This window comes from Ranitomeya variabilis, chromosome 4 (genome assembly GCF_051348905.1).
Source record: "Ranitomeya variabilis isolate aRanVar5 chromosome 4, aRanVar5.hap1, whole genome shotgun sequence".
NCBI lineage: Eukaryota > Metazoa > Chordata > Amphibia > Anura > Dendrobatidae > Ranitomeya > Ranitomeya variabilis.
Genome location: NC_135235.1, coordinates 264,713,192 through 264,729,831, shown reverse-complemented (window position 1 = coordinate 264,729,831; position 16,640 = coordinate 264,713,192).

Here is a 16,640-nt window from a genome sequence, read left to right as displayed (position 1 = left end):
TTGTATTGTACGTGTTGTTATGATGCGTAGTGTTCATACACCATTGATGGGCCAACATGCTCGCCAGCCGGCAATAGTTTACTAGCCTATTTCTGCAGGCTGACCCGGCTTCAGATGCACACTGAGCTGTAATCGATCGATCAGTGCACATAGACTGTCATTGTTGTCGGCAGCACTGATGCTGTTTACACAGGACCATGTGCTGCTGAGAGCAATCATGTTTTGAGGAGCCAAAAAGAACAACTTCTCCAACGAATAAACTTTTTGCTCATTTATCAGGTATTCGGCAGCTTGTATAGATTGCAAGGTTGTCGTGAAACAATAATCTTGCAGTTTACATGGACCTTAAAGGGTTCGTTCACTATTCGGGAAAACTAATTTTAAATTTCTGCATTCCTTCACGTAAAATAAACACAGGCTGTACTCAACTATGGTGCCGTTCTGTTCCAGCGATGGCTTCGCCATTGCTATGTAACCTGAGCCTGGATGAAGTGGGAACTGTTACTGCTCTCACTCACTCCCTGTTATGATCCGGTGACCTTGGAGCCACATGAAAACTTTCTCTGGAGTCGGTGGGACCTGTACTGACCGCAAATCCTGAACTAACACCGCAACTAGAAGTAGCCGTGGGGTGTGCCTAACAAACCCTAGACACCTCGACACAGCCGGAGGACTAAATACCTCTATAGATGGAAATAGGAATGCTATCTTGCCTCAGAGCAGACCCCCAAAGGATAGGCAGCCCCCCACGAATAATGACTGTGAGTAGGAGAAGAATAGACACACGCAGGTAGAAAACAGGATTTAGCAAAAGAGGCCACTCTAGCTAAATAGGAAAGGATAGGACAGATTACTAGGCGGTCAGTATTAAAACCCTTCCAAAAATATCCACAACAGATAATACAAAAAGTTCCACATTCTAACTAAAGACATGGAATGTATATCTGCCACTCCAGAGAATCCAGCAACACTGAGAAAATACTGCCGCAATCTAAGCTGGACAAGAAAACACAAAGAATAGCACTGAATTGTGAAGCACACAGCATGTGTGCCACAGGAAAAAAAAAACAGACACTTATCTTTGCTGATTTGGCAAAATGACAGGAGGAACCAGGCAGAGGTCCAACACCTCCCAACAACAATTGACAACTGGCAAGGACTAATGAATCCTGCACACCTAAATACCCCAGTCAGAACTGCAATCAGCAGACACACCTGACCAGGACTGCAACCCAGGGACAACTGCATTACCACCTACTACCACCGGAGGGAACCCAAAAGCAGAATTCACAACAGTACCCTCCCCTTGAGGAGGGGTCACCGAACCCTCACCAGCGCCCCCAGGCCGATCAGGACGAGCCAGATGAAAGGCACGGACCAGATCAGCAGCATGGACATCAGAAGCAAAAACCCAATAATTATCCTCCTGGCCATAACCCTTCCATTTGACAAGGTACTGAAGCCTCCGCCTCGAAAAACGAGAATCCAAAATCTTCTCAACCACATACTCCAACTCCCCATCAACCAAAACAGGGGCCGGAGGATCAACAGAGGGAACAATGGGCACCACATATTTCCGCAATAAAGATCTATGGAAGACATTATGGATAGCAAAAGAGGCCGGAAGCGCCAATCGAAAAGACACCGGATTAATAATCTCAGAAATCCTATAAGGACCAATAAACCGAGGCTTAAACTTAGGGGAAGAGACCTTCATAGGAACATGACGGGAAGACAACCAAACCAAATCCCCAACCCGAAGCCGGGAACCAACACACCGACGACGGTTAGCAAAACGTTGAGCCTCCTCCTGAGACAACACCAAATTGTCCACCACATGAGCCCAAATCTGCTGCAACCTGTCAACCACAGAATCCACACCAGGACAGTCAGAAGGCTCAACCTGCCCAGAAGAAAAGCGAGGATGAAAAACAAAATTACAAAAAAAAAGGCGAAACCAAAGTAGCCGAACTAGCCCGATTATTAAGGGCAAACTCGGCCAATGGCAAAAAGGCCACCCAATCATCCTGATCGGCAGACACAAAGCATCTCAAATAAGTCTCCAAAGTCTGATTAGTTCGCTCGGTCTGGCCATTTGTCTGAGGATGAAATGCAGAAGAAAAAGACAAAAATGACAGGAGGAACCAGGCAGAGGTCCAACACCTCCCAACAACAATTGACAACTGGCAAGGACTAATGAATCCTGCACACCTAAATACCCCAGTCAGAACTGCAATCAGCAGACACACCTGACCAGGACTGCAACCCAGGGACAACTGCATTACCACCTACTACCACCGGAGGGAACCCAAAAGCAGAATTCACAACACTCCCAATGTCACTTTCATCCAAAGAAAGTGAGAGTGCAAGGGCCGCAGATGAGCTGCACGGCTCCCATGATACAACAATATCATATGAGCCCCGACACTGAAATGCACCGGTGGTGAGTGCAGGTTGTTTTTAATTCACATAAAGGGAAAAAAACCCTGTGTGTCGTATCACGCCATTCATAGAGCAACTCTTTATTTAGATCTGTCTTTAGTCATTCTGAATTTCTGGGCCATCATGTCCAGAGTATCCCATACTTTTTTTGTTTCTCACTAGTGATGAGCGAGTGTACTTGTTGCTCGGGTTTTCTCGAGCACGCTCGGGTGACCTCCAAGTATTTGTTAGTGTTCGGAGATTAAGTTTTCATCGCCTCAGCTGAATGATTTACAGCTACTAGCCAGACTGAGTACATGTGGGGGTTGCCTGGTTGCTAGGGAATCCCCACATGTAATCAAGCAGGCTAATAGCTGTAAATCATTCAGATGCCGGTGTAACAAGCCAGATTAATCCCCCCGCCCAGAATATACCCGGGGTTAAAGTGGCCTAGGCCAGATTATACCCCAGGTATATTCTGGCCTAGCCCAAACTATACCCCGGGGTATAAATTGGACTAGTCCAGTTTATACCCCTCTGGGCCAGATTATACCCGGGAATATTCTGGCCTAGCCCAAACTATACCCCGGGTGATATAATCAATAACAGCGCTCCAGGCAGCAAACGGGGCCCCAGGCAGCACACAGGGCCCCAGGCAGCACACAGGGGCCTCAGGTGTTGTGAATTCCGCTCTTGGGCTCCCTCTGGTGGTTGGAAGTGGCACTTTTGTGAGTTCTGCTCTTGGGCTCCCTCCGGTGGTTTTGAGTGGAACTGCTGCTCCTTGGATTTAGCAGTCAGCAGCTGCTTCCACTGATCGTCTTTCTGGCTCGGCTATTTATCCTGGCTCTATCCTTCAGCCTGGGCCAGTTGTCAATGGTTCCTGGTTGGATTCACATCTCTGCTTGGATTTCCCTGATATTCTGACCAGTTCAGCAAAGATAAGTCCTTGCTTGTTCTTTTGCTGTCCACATATTGTGGACTTAATCGTTCTGCTCTTTCTATGTTTTTTCTTGTCCAGCTGGTCAATATGGATTTATTCAGTTAAGCTGGAAGCTCTGGGAAGCAGATTTACCCTCCACACCTTTAGTCAGGTGTGGAGATTTTTGTAAACTCTGTGGTGGATTTTTCTAGTTTTTTTATACTGACCGCACAGTATTCTGTCCTGTTCTATCTATCTAGCTAGACTGGCCTCCTTTGCTACATTCTGATTTCATTCTGCGTATGTCATTTCCCTCTCCACTCACAGTCAATATTTGTGGGGGGCTGCCTTTCCTTTGGGGATTTTCTCTGAGGCAAGATAGCTTTCCTGTTTCCATCTTTAGGGGTAGTTAGTCCTCCGGCTGTGAAGAGGTGTCTAGGGAGTGACAGGAACATCCCACGGCTACTTCTAGTGTTGTGATAAGCTCAGGAACTGCGGTTAGTACAGGTACCACCTCCTCCAGAGCTCGTCCCATGTTGCTCCTAAACCACCAGTTCATAACACTCAGGCAGCACACAGGGGCCCCTGGCAGAACACGGGGCCCCTGGCAGCGCACAGGGCCCCAGGCAGCACACAGGACCCCAGGCAGCACACAGGGGCCCCAGGCAGCCCACAGGGCTCCAGGCAGCGCACAGGGGCCTCAGGCAGCACACGGAGCCCCTGGCACAACACAGGGCACGAGGCAGCGCACAGGGGCCCAAGGCAGCGCACAGGGCCCAAAGCAGCGCACAGGGCACCAGGCAGCACAGAGGGGCACCAGGAAGAGCACAGGGGCCCCAGGCAGCACAGAGGGGCCCCAGGCAGCACAGAGGGGCCCCAGGAAGAGCACAGGGCCCCAGGAAGTGCACAGGGCCCCAAGCAGTGCACAGGGGCCCAAGGCAGCACATAGAGCTCCAGGCAGCACGGAGGGGCCCCAGGAAGACCACAGGGGCCCCAGGCAGTGCACAGGGCAACAGACAGCACAGAGGGGCCCCAGGCAGCACAGAGGGGGCCCCAGGAAGAACACAGGGGCCCCAGGCAGCCCACAGGGGCCCCAGGCAGCGCACAGGGGCCTCTGGCAGAACACAGGGCCCCAGGCAGCACAGAGGGGCCCCAGGAAGAGCACAGGGGCCCCAGGCAGCGCACAGGGCAACAGGCAGCACAGAGGGGCCACAGGAAGAGCACCGGGGCCACAGGAAGTGTACGGGGCCCCAAACAGCGTACGGGGCCCCAAACAGCGTGCGGGGCCCCAGGCAGCGCACAGGACCCCAGGCAGCGCACAGGACCCCAGGCAGCGCACAGGGACCCCAGGCAGCACACAGGGCTCCAGGCAGCCCACAGGAGCCCCAGGCAGCTCACAGGGATAGCCACAGGATAGCGCACAGGGGGGCAGAGACAGTGAGCAAGGGGGTAAGAGAGAGCGCACAAAGGGGAAATAGACAGAGCGCATGTCACCTGTGCGCTGTCTGGGACCCCCTGAGCGCTATCTGGGACCCACTGTACGCTGTCTGGGACCCCCTTTGCGATGTCTCGGGCCCTGCTCTTGAGTATATCACTCAATCCTGTAAGGCTAGTTTCACATTTGCGTACAGCTGTGCGCATGCGTACGCTCTCAGTAAAGCCTTGACCACTGCTGCGCCCCGCCGCTTAAGCTCTGCCCACGTTATTTTGACGGTGCTGCAACCCGCGGCGAAGGCAACAAGTTGGATTTTCTTGCGTTCACCAAATCCTCAAAACAACGCATGCGGACGCAAACGCAAACATCCGCAGGGCCTGCGTACCCAATGATAAAGATAGGGTAAGCAGGCCGCATGCGTACCTGGGCGGAGCTTAACTGGCGGGCGTGGCAGTGGGCGGGGCTTCACTAAGGACGTACACAGCCGTGCGCAAATGTGAAACTAGCCTAAGATGTCTAGGGCCCCTGTGCGATGTGCAATGTCTGGGGCCCCTGGGCGATGTCTGGGACCCCGTTCTTGAGTACATCACTCAATGGTTCTCATAAGCGTGAAAAATCTGATCTTTAATATGCTTTAATCTTTAATATACTCAAGAATGGCGCCACAGACATCACACAGGGGGTCCCAAACAGCGCACATGGGATCCCAGACAGCGGACAGGGGGCAAATACTGTGGTATAAAGAATGTTCAGCACAGCCTGTGAGGAGAGGTGCACAGTTATAGGTTCCCAAACCTTGATATGTAGAATATAAGTAACTAGCACACTCCAATAAATTGTGATGCAAAACGGGGGGGTTTATTTACATACAGTAGTCACAAACGTTTCGGTCTGCACTTGACCTTCATCAGTGTGCTATAGAAAAAATATATAATATAAATGTGTGTAAACAAATAAATGAAAATAACAAAAATAAAATAAAGAACAAACAAAAGTATATACATCACGGAAATGAGCATGGTCATGAATAGTAATGATAGGACAACCGTGGAGTACAACCAACAATGCATATATGCTCAAAAACCTATAGCAGGCTGTAGAAATAGTTGCATAAAGAGGGGTCTGAGGGACCACAATAGTTATAAGGAGTGGGTTACAAGGGGAAGACTGTATAGGAGAAGTGTATAAATAATAGGATAACGTACCTAAATGTAGTGGTACACTTGGTAGGACCCCGGTGGTAATTACTTAATTTGCATCTAAAGTGAGAGAGGTATAATGTGTAATACACAGTGGTGATGCCGATATGTCGTGCATGTGAACTAGATATGGCAGTACATACCCACTTGGAACGAACTGGAAAATATATATTTATATATATATATATATATATATATATATATATATACACTCACCGGCCACTTTATTAGGTACACCTGTCCAACTTCTTGTTAACACTTAATTTCTAATCAGCCAATCACATGGCGGCAACCCAGTGCATTTAGGCATGTAGACATGGTCAAGACAATCTCCTGCAGTTCAAACCGAGCATCAGTATGGGGAAGAAAGGTGATTTGAGTGCCTTTGAACGTGGCATGGTTGTTGGTGCCAGAAGGGCTGGTCTGAGTATTTCAGAAACTGCTGATCTACTGGGATTTTCACGCACAACCATCTCTAGGGTTTACAGAGAATGGTCCGAAAAAGAAAAAAAATCCAGTGAGCGGCAGTTCTGTGGGCGGAAATGCCTTGTTGATGCCAGAGGTCAGAGGAGAATGGGCAGACTGGTTCGAGCTGATAGAAAGGCAACAGTGACTCAAATCGCCACCCGTTACAACCAAGGTAGGCCTAAGAGCATCTCTGAACGCACAGTGCGTCGAACTTTGAGGCAGATGGGCTACAGCAGCAGAAGACCACACCGGGTACCACTCCTTTCAGCTAAGAACAGGAAACTGAGGCTACAATTTGTACAAGCTCATCGAAATTGGACAGTAGAAGATTGGAAAAACGTTGCTTGGTCTGATGAGTCTCGATTTCTGCTGCGACATTCGGATGGTAGGGTCAGAATTTGGCGTAAACAACATGAAAGCATGGATCCATCCTGCCTTGTATGGAGCATCTTTGGGATGTGCAGCCGACAAATCTGCGGCAACTGTGTGATGCCATCATGTCAATATGGACCAAAATCTCTGAGGAATGCTTCCAGCACCTTGTTGAATCTATGCCACGAAGAATTGAGGCAGTTCTGAAGGCAAAAGGGGGTCCAACCCGTTACTAGCATGGTGTACCTAATAAAGTGGCCGGTGAGTATATATATATATATATATATATATATATATATATATATATATATATATATATATATATTTTTTTTTTTCCAGTTCGTTCCAAGTGGGTATATACTGTCGTATCTAGTTCACATGCACGACATATAGGCATCACCACTGTGTATTACACATTATACCTCTCTCACTTTAGATGCAAATTAAGTAATTACCACCGGGGTCCTACCAAGTGTACCACTACAATTAGGTACGTTATCCTTTTATTTATTCACTTCTCCTATACAGTCTTCCCCTTGTAACCCACTCCTTATAACTATTGTGGTCCCTCAGACCCCTCTTTATGCAACTATTTTTACAGCCTGCTATAGGTTTTTGAGCATATATGCATTGTTGGTTGTACTCCACGGTTGTCCTATCATTACTATTCATAACCATGCTCATTTCCGTGATGTATATACTTTTGTTCGTTATTTATTTTATTTTTGTTATTTTCATTTATTTATTTGTTTACACACATTTATATTATATATTTTTTTCTATAGCACACTGATGAAGGTCAAGTGCAGACCAAAACGTTTGTGACTACTGTATGTAAATAACCCCCCCGTTTTGCATCACAATTTATTGGAGTGTGCCAGTTACTTATATTCTAGCGCATAGGGGGCAGAGACAGCGCACAGGGGCCCTGCACGCTGTCTCTTCCCCCCTTGCACACTGTCACTTCCCCCTCCCTTGTGCACTGTCTGCTCCCCTGTGCGCTGCTTAGGGCCCTGTGTGCTGCCTGGGTCCCAGTTCACTGTCTCTTCCCCCCTTGCACGCTGTCTCTTCCCCCTCCCTTGTGCACTGTCTCTGCCACTCTGTGTGCTGCCTGGGGCCCCTGTGTGCTGTCTGGGACCTCGTGTGCTGCCTGGGGCCCCGTGTACTGCCTGGGGCCCTGTGCGCTGCCTGGGGCCCCCGTGTGCTGCCTGGGGCCCTGTGCGCTGCATGGGGCCCTGTGTTCTGTCTGGGGCCCTGTGCACTGCCTGGGGCCCTGTACGTTCCCTGGGGCCCTTGTGCGCTGCCTTGGGCCCGTTTGCTGCCTGGGGCCCCGTGCGCTGCCTGGAGCCCTGTGGGCTGCCTGAGGCCCCTGTGTGCTGCCTGGGGCCCTGTACGTTGCCTGGGGCCCTTGTGCGCTGCCTTGGGCCCCTGTTTGCTGCCTGGGGCCCCGTGCGCTGCCTGGAGCCCTGTGGGCTGCATGCGCCCTGTGGGCTGCCTGAGGCCCCTGTGTGCTGCCTGGGGCCTCGTGTGCTGCATAGGTCCCTGTGCGCTGCCTGGGGCCCCGTGCGCTGCCTGGAGCCCTGTGGGCTGCATGGGGCCCTGTGCACTGCCTGGGGCTCTGTACGTTGCCTGGGGCCCTTGTGCGCTGTCTTGGGCCCCTTTGCACTGCCTGGAGCCCTGTGCGTTGCCTGGGGCCCCTGTTTGCTGCCTGGCACCCTGTGCGCTGCCTGGAGCCCTGTGGGCTGCATGGGGCCCTGTGGGCTGCCTGAGACCCCTGTGGGCTGCCTGGTGCCCCATGCGCTGCCTGTGGCCCCTGTGCACTTCCTGGGGCCCCTGTGTGCAACCTAGGGCCCCTGTGTGCTACCTGGGGCCCCTGTGTGCTGCCTGGGGCCCTGGGGCCCCGTTATTAAGAATGTCACTCAATGGTTCTCAAAAGCCTGAAAAATCTGATCTACAGTAGCTGGGGTATATTCTGACCTGGAGAGGTATAAACTGGACTAGTCCAATTTGTACTCCGGGGTATAGTTTGGGCTAGGCCAGAATATAGCCGGGGTATAAACTGGATTAGTCCAATTTATACCCCGGGGTATAGTTTGGGCTAGGCCAGAATATACCCGGGGTATAATCTGGCCTAGGCCACTTTAACCCCGAGTATATTCTTGGCGGGGGGTTAATCTGGCCTGTTACACCGGGATGAAAACTAAATCTCCGAACACTAACAAATACTCGGTGGTCACCCGAGCGTGCTCGGGAAAACCCGAGCAATGAGTACACTCGTTCATCACTATTTCTCACTAATTATTCATTTGGCCCTTAAAAGGATTGTCCGGCCTTAAGGTACCGTTACACTAAACGACTTACCAACGATCACGACCAGCGATACGACCTGGCCGTGATCGTTGGTAAGTCGTTGTGTGGTCGCTGGGGAGCTGTCACACAGACAGCTCTCTCCAGCGACCAACGATCAGGGGAACGACTTCGGCATCGTTGAAACTGTCTTCAAAGATGCCGAAGTCCCCCTGCAGCACCCGGGTAACCAGGGTAAACTTCGGGTTACTAAGTGCAGGGCCGCGCTTAGCAACCCGATATTTACCCTGGTTACCATTGTAAAAGTAAAAAAAAAAACAGTACATACTCACATTCTGATGTCTGTCACGTCCCCCGGCGTCCACAGGGTTACGCGCTGCTGCCGAGAGCTTCCTGCACTGACTGTGTCAGCGCCAGCCGTAAAGCAGAGCACAGCGGTCACGTCACCGCTGTGCTCTGCTTTACTGCCGGCGCTGACACATTCAGTGCAGGAAGCTCTCGGCAGCAGCGCGTAACCCTGTGGACGCCGGGGGACGTGACAGACATCAGAATGTGAGTATGTACTGTTTTTTTTTTTTTTTACTTTTACAATGGTAACCAGGGTAAATATCGGGTTACTAAGCGCGGCCCTGCGCTTAGTAACCCGATATTTACCCTGTTTACAAGTGAACACATCGCTGGATCGGCGTCACACACGCCGATCCAGCGATGACAGCGGGTGATCAGCGACAAAATAAAGTTCTGGACTTCTAGCTCCGACCAGCGATATCACAGCGGGATCCAGATCGCTGCTGCGTGTCAAACACAACGAGATCGCTATCCAGGACGCTGCAACGTCACGGATCGTCGTCGTTCTCGCTGCAAAGTCGCTTAGTGTGAAGGTACCTTTAAGCTACAAGTCTTATTGACTTGTGAATCCTCACATCGCGCGCACTACACACTGAGGATTCTCCGGTGCCGCGAGCGTGACTATAAGCATATGATTTGCATACATGCTGTCACATGCCACCTAGATGGACACAGCCTCACGCAATGCAAGTGTATTGAGCGAGGCCAGATAGCGTCTAGTCGGAATATGGCCGAAAATATACAAATCGCTTACTTGTGGTCACAGTATGTCCCACTCCCGACACCAGAGAATTCTCACAGCACATTCACTTGAAGGCTAAGTAGCTTAAGACTATAGAATCCCTTTAAGAGGATTAACTGCTATCATAGCAAATAATTTTTGCCGATTTCACATATAAACAAGTCTGTAGTCTCTAGTGAATCAGTCCCACACTTAATTCAAGAACTGTATATATTTCCTTGAATTCATTAAACATGAGTTTCACAATCTAGGGTATTTAGGAAAAGTATGAAAATTAGTTGCTCAAATTTTGCCAATCCAGATGAAAAAATTGTCATCTGTGTATGGCCACCAATTCAGAACATGTCCAAAGTGGTAGCATACATAGACACATAGACCAGAAGTGCACCCATAAAGTTATTGGCATATGTGGGTGTAACGTTTGACCCCATTGCGGTACCATGTATTTGACAATTAAAATAAGTTTGAAATTAAAAAAAATTATCTTCTGATATAATAATGTGACCACTATCCCACCTTTCTGTATAATAAAGAAACCACTATCCCACCTTCCTGTACAATAAGGTGATCACAACCCCACCTTCTTGTTTAATAAGGTGACCACAACCCCACCTTCTTGTATAAGGTGACCACTACTACACCTTCTCGTATAATAAGGTGACCACTACTCCACCTTCCTGTACAATAACTTGACCACAACACTACCTTAACATACAATAAGGTGGCCACTACCCCACCTTCCCTTATAGTAAGGTGACACCTGCCCCACCTTCCGTTACAATAACTCGACCACTATTCCACATTTTTGTGTAATAAGGTGACCACTACCCCACCTTCCTATATAATAAGGTGACCACTACTCCACCTTTCCGTGTAATAAGGTGACCACTATCCCCACCTTCCTATAAAGTAAGGTGACCACTACTCCACCTTCCCTTATAATAAGGTGGCCACTACCCCACCCTCCTATATTATAAGATGACCATTGCCCCATCATCCTGTATAAAAGGCGACTAGTGACATTTTAGCTTCCAATTACACAATTCTTTCTTCGCTAGTCACTGAGTCATCTTCCTGCCAACCTCTTATTTAGCCTGCACTAAAATCACACCCACGTACCCTATATTCCACTTATATAGGCCCTTCTAATATACACTTTAAATATCACCCCAGTACAACCAGGAAAGCATTAACTCCTTCCAGCCCTATCCTTTCATGCGAGCATTATAACTAACTTGGATCTGCTCCGTATTACCAGACAAGGTGGTGTCATGGGCAAGATCATCTAGGGCTCCAATCTCTTTAAACATGTTATTTTGGGCACAAAAACCATTCAATTGTATAGTCTAAAATTATTCACAAAGTCTGTTGTTACCAGTCTAGTTGGAATGTGTCCAGAAGTATGCAAATCACATTCTTGTGGTCACATTACTGCCCACTGTCGTCACCGGAGAATCCTCACAGAGTCACAGCAATGTTGATTTGCAGTTTAAGTAGCCTGACCTGTAGCCTAAGGCTGGACAACCCCTTTAAGAGCTGACTTTAAGGCTAAGAATTTATTTTCTTTTGCATTTGACTGCTATGAGAAGAGCAGCAAATTATTTTTGTTGGTTTCACATATAAATCTGTATGTAGTCTGTTGTCAATTAGTCTCACTTAATTCAAGGAACTGTATATATTTCCTTGTATTTGGAATTAAAAATCAGCCTGCTAGAAAAAAAAAACATCTTAATGTATAAGATGACCACACCCCCACCTTCCCATATAATAAAATGACCTCAGCCACACCTTACTGTACAATAAGGTGACCATAACCCCACCTTCCTGTATAATAAGGTTACAATTACCCCACCGTCCTGTATAATAAAGTGACCACTACTCCACCTTACTGTATGTTAAGGTGACCACTACCCCACCTTCCCATATAATAAGGTGACCACTATCCCATTTTCCTATATACTAAGGTGACTACTATCCCACCTTCCTGTACAATAAGGCGACCACCATCTCACCTTCCCATATAAGATGACCACAACCCCAACTTCCTGTATAATAAGGTGACCACTACCCCACCTTCCCATATAAGGTGACTACCATCCCATTACTCTTTGGCTCTGCTGGTACTCTTTCTTTCAATGAATTATATGGAGCGAGTTTGTCTTTTTGGTTGCGGGTTCTCTGAGCACTATTCAGTACTCTGATTGTCCCGCCTAAATTATGCCTTGTTTTGTTATAACATCCCATCTTTCTGTAGAATAATGTGACCACAACACCAACCTCCCATATAATAAGATGACTACCGCCCCATCTTACCATACTGTAAGGCGACCACCATGCCAACTTCCCGTATAATGAGGTGACCAGTCACATTTTACCTTCTAATTACACAATTCTCTCTCTTTGCTGGTTACTGAGGCATCTTCCCCCAACCCATTATGTAACTTATCCTGGCTCTTCTGATATACACTTTTAGTATCACCCCAGTAAACCCAGGAAAGCATTAACCCCTTCCAGCCCTATCCTGTCATGCGAGCATTATACTCACTTGGATCTGCTCCGTGCTACCAGGCAAGGTGGTATCATACACAAGATCATTAAAGGCTTCAATCTCTTTGATCATCATTTTTGGAGCACAAAAAACATTCAGTTGTAGTCTCCCTAAAATTTTTCTTACTATTTTGTACAGCTAAAATAAAACCAGTGTCACATTGGTTGGAACAAAACTGCTCTTGTTAGGGAGTATTTACGCTGGAAGATTGTGGGTCGTAGCTGCCAATTGGATAAAGTTAGGCTGATCGGTGTCTGTTTAAGGGCAGAGACACTGCCGTATTTCTCGTGCGAGAATCCCATCGTAAAACTACTGGCTGTGGGCTCTCCTGACCTGAGCTTGACAGCTGCATAGTAATCCATCATGCTGTCATGCTCAGGTCAGGAGAGGTGCTGGCCAGTACCTGCAGTGCGATACGATTCTCGCACGAGAAATACGACAGTGTGTCTCTGCCCTAATAGTCTGTATAGACAGGCCGACCACACTCCCAAGAACACAGAACGATGGTTAATACGATTGTCCTGCACATTTCCTTTTTATGTGTGCTTTAAAGTCATTTAACCTCGCCGCATGAGCTGTTTGCGTGTCTTCCGGTTGATTGGTGGACCGTTTAGGCTCCAAATTGGGAAATTATCAGCCAAAGTAAATGCTCCTCTAGACAATTAAAACATTTTCAACGTTAATTCAGTAGTAATATATTTATCAATACACAAAGCGAAAACCAAACTTTGGATCTGAAGAAATTATATAAATGTAACTGCAATAGAAAGTAGTCTATTTAGTTTCAGGGTAAGAGGACAGTCCTTTACTTACTATAGACATCTGGGCATGGGTAGGTTGTTTAGAGGAAATATTTTCCACTAGTTCTGTGACCTACTATCCTCCTTCCTCACCAATGATGTTTTCTGTGGTGGGTCTTTCAATTTGTTGTTTTACGGCCTTGTTCCATTTTTTTATGTCTGCGGCAGCCTCTCTGGGACCATGGTCTATGCTGGTAGAGGAAGATGACTTTTCCCCCATAAAAGTTTCCTCCTTGTTGTGACCCTATTACTTGCATCTCCTGGTGCTTATATCTGTTGAATCCAATTATAATTAGATTCTAGTAATTATCATGAACTATTATTCATAGCCTTATTTACTATGTCCATTCTATATCTCCAAAGGCGAGGACACAAGCGACACTTCTTACCTTTACTTACATTGCAGCAGCTAATTCAGGGAGGTAGTGCGCAATTGCATTATCTCTTGTCATATGCAGACAACAGCTGAGCTAATGTACTCTAGAGACATGGTGGAGTGTTTGTGCAAACTTATGGCACAATAGGCACAGATCCTGTGATTGCCTTTCAAGAAAATAATTAGTGGCATGTGTATGGTGGACTCAGAGTGGGGATGGGAATACCATAGTTATCTCTCTACAGGAAGTAAGGTCACCTATTTATCACTCTACAGGAAGTGAGAGCAACTAGCTCCCTACAGGAAGTGGGGTGATGGCTACTTCTCCCTACAGGAAGTGGGGGCAGCTATTTATCTCTCTACAGGAAGTGGGGGTAGAGCTATTTGTCTCTATAGAAAGTAGGGGCGGCTATTTATCTCTTTACAAGAAGTGGGGATGGCTATTTATCTCTCTATAGAAAGTGGGGTTGGCTAGTTATCCCTCTACAGGAAGTGAGAATGGCTATATCTACAGGAAGTGAAGATGGTTTTTTATCTCTACATGAAGTGAGGATGGCTATCTCTGCAGAAAGTGGGGGCGGCTATCTTCAGAAAGTGGGGATGGCTATCTCTATAGAAAGTGGGGTCAGCTATTTATCTCTCTAAAGGAAGTGAGGATGGCTCTCTCTACAGGAAGTGAGGGTGGCTCTCTCTACAGGAAGTGAGGATGTTTTTTATCTCGCTACAGGAAGTGAGGATGGCTCTCTCTACAGGAAGTGAGGATGGCTTTTATCTCTACAGGAAGTGAAGATGGCTATCTCTCTACAGAAAGTGGGGTCAGCTATTTATCTCTCTAAAGGAAGTGAGGATGGCTATCTCTACAGGAAGTGAGGATGTTTTTTTATCTCTACAGGAAGTGAGGATGGCTATCTCTACAGGAAGTGGGGACGGCTATTTATCTCTAAAGGAAGTAAGAAATCTTATTTATCACTCTATAGGAAGTGAGCAACTACAGGAAGTGAGGACGGCTATTTATGTCCCTATAGGAAGTGAGGACGGCTATTTATGTCTCTATAGGAAGTGAGGACGGCTATTTATCTCTACAGGAAATTAAAGTGACTATTTATCTCCACAGTAAGTGGGGGCAGACTCCAATTCCATTATATAAGATAGCCACAGGGAGTTTTCGTTTTTAATAATGATAAAGTTGTATAAAAAATGTCATAGAAATTGGGTTGCAGTAATACAAAATTGAGACCTTTAGTCATTATCACAGTAGACCTCTGTCATCCAAACCAATCTTGTTTTGAAAGCTATATTGCCTATTTTCTGACACAAATAAATTATGGAGATTTATCAATCCAATTAAAGGGGTTGTCCCTCAAACCACACCCACAGAATATATAAATATATGATTACAATGGACCAAGCTGCTTAGACCATTACCAATTTTGATAATGGTGGGATCAATGTCACCTGTGTGAATAGTGGTAGTGAGCATGCGTGATCACCTCTCCTATAGAAAGGTGGTCGCACATACGCACTACAGCTTCATTCCCACAGGGGATTTGGGGACGTGTTCCAGTGATCAGTGGAAGTCCCCAATGGTCAGACCCCTGATCCTGTGGATGCATGGTATATGTTATATACAGTATATATGGACAAACCCCTTCAAGAAAGTTCTGTTCAGTTTTAAGCTCATGAGCTTGGCTTATGGTACAGAAATATTAATGAATATGGCACGTTTGGAGAGCTGGGTTGTGTGATTGATAAATACGACTTGCATTTGCTCTGACCCGGTGTGGGCTACACATCTGGTTTGTGGTGGATATTGCAATCCAAACTTGTCTGACAGGTCTGAGCAGAGGTATCTGCAATGTCAAAAATGAATTCTCACATGAGGTGTAAGGAGAGGAAAGTCGGACACAAAAATGTCTCACATCTGCATAACTGGCTGTGTCATCGTCACTTGTACAAAACCATGAAAAGGCTCAGATTTCACAAAGTTAAGGAAGTGAAGGTAGCACATTTACAATTTAGACTTAACTCCTTAATGACCTGAAAAAAAAAAACAACTTGTCATTGTTTGTTATGGACAACAAGTGCAATTTGATATCAGAGGCACAAAGTTTTCTTTGGTATTTACTAGAGATGAGCAAATTTTGTTCAAGTTGTATTGAATGTGCTGCAAATGTTCAGCAACTCTTCTCAAGCGAACCCAGCAAAAAGGCGGCTGGCAGGATTTTAAATGGACGGGAAGGCATTAAGAAAAATGTAAAAAATTATTTGCATGTTGTTCTCAGCCTCTTTCTTGCTGTGTAGCCACTCTCCAGTTTGGTCTTCACTTCAACTCTGTCTTCTGACATCTTTGCGCCTCTGGTACTGACTAGGAGTTTTGACATCTTGACGAACTTATGTCATGAGCCCTTGTCTGCCGTGAAGGCACCGAAGATGCCTTAAAACCAAGCCATACATTGTTTTGATGCCCTGGCACTTCCTTATGTAGTGAGCCTTTGTCTGCCCCAAGTACTCTGAAGATGCCAGAAAACCAAGCCATACAACATTATGCCCTGGTATGTCCTTATGTAGTGAGCTTTTTCTCTGCACTCAAGGCATTGAAAATGACAGAAAATCAGGCTATACAATGTTATGAAACCCCAGCACATCCTTATGTAGTGAGCCTTTGTCTGCCCCGAATACGCTGAAGATGCCAGAAAACCAAGCCA